This window comes from Triticum dicoccoides, chromosome 3B (genome assembly GCF_002162155.2).
Source record: "Triticum dicoccoides isolate Atlit2015 ecotype Zavitan chromosome 3B, WEW_v2.0, whole genome shotgun sequence".
Lineage (NCBI taxonomy): Eukaryota > Viridiplantae > Streptophyta > Magnoliopsida > Poales > Poaceae > Triticum > Triticum dicoccoides.
This window is the reverse complement of record NC_041385.1, coordinates 38,996,904-38,999,562: the sequence shown is the minus strand read 5'-3', so window position 1 is coordinate 38,999,562 and position 2,659 is coordinate 38,996,904.

The window sequence follows — 2,659 nt, the reverse complement described above, 5'->3', positions numbered from 1 at the left end:
AAACTTGGAGTTGCTCATCGTGTTTCTTGCCCACATACACATCAGCAGAATGGTTCAGCTGAACATAAGCACCGTCATATTGTTGAATCTGGGTTAACCTTGCTTGCTCATGCATCTGTCCCATTTCGTTTTTGGAGTGATGCCTTTACTACAGCCTGTTTTCTTATAAATAGGCTTCCCTCGCGACTCCTTCATATGAAAACTCCACTTGAACTCTTGCTTGGTCAGACTCCTGATTACACGTTTCTTAAAGTGTTCGGTTGTGCGTGTTGGCCGCATCTCCGTCCGTATAATAATCGCAAGCTTGAGTTCCGTTCAAAGAAGTGTGTCTTTCTGGGGTATAGTTCTGTTCATAAAGGGTATAAGTGCCTTCATGTCCCGTCTAATCGTGTGTATATCTCCCGAGATGTTGTTTTTGATGAGCACGTTTTTCCCTTTGCTGCTCTTCCCTCACATGACACAAGCTCCACACCGCCAGTGCACCCATCCACTATATTGCCTGATCAATTTGTAGATGCTGCACATTCGCCCTCTTTGTTGTCTAACCATGGTGCAGGTATTGGGAGATGTGCGCGGCTGGAGCTCCTGGATGAGGTTGACACTCCGGTTCCCTCGGCCCCGACGGCCACGTCATCACCGCCCGCTCACGTCGATCGGCTGCCTTCGTGCATATCCCATGCGACGTGCCCGCCTGCGCCCGTGACCGCGGCTGCTGCACCGCGCGTCACCACTCTGGCCCAGCTGCCGCTTCTGCTGACTGGCGCGTCGGCCCAGCGGGCCGTCTCGTCTGCGCCGGTGTCCCCGCCATCGACGCCTGGGCCGTCCTTGCCTGGAAGTCCCCCGCCGACTGGGCCGTCACCTGCACCGACGCATGGACCGTCCCCGCCTGGGAGTCCCCCGTCCTCCTCGTCGCCTGTGCGGCACTTGTCCTGCTCGCCTGGATCGGCGTCGCCCTCGAGTGGGTCGACGTCTCCTACTGTGTCTTCCTCATCACCGCCACAGACTGCATCAGCCTCTGCCATGACGGATGCTGCATCCACTTCATCATCCTCACCATCGGTTTCGCCACCTGCTCCGCCCCCTGTGTCGCGTCCTCATACACGAAGCAAAAGTGGGGTGTTTCGTCCTAAGGAACGCAAGGATGGCACGGTGGCCTGGCTTGCGACTTGCATGGCGCAGGCCCAGTCCGACCCTACTGCTGAGCCTCGGCATTTTCAGGCTGCCCTGAGTATCCCTCATTGGCGTACTGCGATGGAGCAAGAATACCAGGCTCTTCTTAAGAATGAAACATGGCGACTGGTTCCTCCCAAGGCTGGTGTTAACATCATTGATTCAAAGTGGGTTTTCAATGTAAAGAAACATGCTGATGGTTCTATCGAGAGATACAAGGCTCGACTGGTTGCTAAAGGATTCAAACAACGCCATGGCCTTGATTATGAGGACACCTTCAGTCTAGTGGTTAAGCCTACCACGATCCGGATTCTGCTCTCACTGGCAATTACCCGTGGATGGTCTCTTCGTCAGCTTGATGTTCAGAATGCTTTCCTTCATGGTGTCCTTGAGGAGGAGGTTTACATGCGTCAGCCTCCTGGGTTTGTTGATCCAGCTCGTCTGCAGCATCTGTGTCGCCTTGTTAAGGCACTCTGTGGTCTGAAGCAGGCTCCGCGTGCTTGGCATGCGTGTCTTGACACCACTCTTCGGGCTCATGGATTTGTTCCCTCTCTGGCCGATACCTCGTTATTTCTTCTTTAGCGACCGACAGTTACTATGTACCTACTGGTCTATGTTGACGATATCATCTTGGTCAGTTCCTTGGACTATGTTGCGGATCGCTTGGTTTCTGCTCTGAGTGCTGACTTTGCGGTTAAGGATCTTGGGCAGCTTCACTATTTCCTTGGCCTTGAAGTTTTGTCCTCTGGTTCTGGCTTGACTCTCACTCAACAGAAGTATTCTCTCGATATTGTTCGGCGGTCTGGTATGCTCCAGTACAAGAATTCCGGCCTATTGCAACAAAATTTATTGCTACAGCTACGTTTTGTTGCAATAAAACGCAATATTACCACAAATTCTCCGGTTATGGTAATAGGCCGCACATATTGCCATAGCTTGGTTTCATCGCGATAAGTACTAACTTTGTTGCAATACAGGCCTCATATTTCAACAAACTGTATCGGCATTGCAATATGGTAGCGGTATTGCAACAACCAAATTCCATTGCACGAGGGCAGTCATTTTGTTGTAATAGAGACTAGGTATTTCAACAGAATAACTATTCGTGGCAATATTCAAAAAGATATTATGACATCGGCGTGATGTTGCATTACTTACAAATATTGTTGCAAAAAAGTGGCTAACTATTGCAACAAATTGCATCGGTTTGTGGGAAGCAGCCATTTTGTTGTAATAGAGACTAGATATTTCAACAGAATAACTATTGTGGTAATATTTGAAAATATATTGCAACATCAGTGCGACCTTCCATTAGTTACAAGTAAAACAGTGGGAAAATATATTATTTGAATTTATAGATATTAAGTTATGATTTTTGCAAGCTTTAAGGAGCAATTAAAATATATTTTAATTGCACCAATTTCAATTAACCAAAACAATGAAAAGTTTATAAATGGATAGAACACACTTTATTGATAGGAATATATAT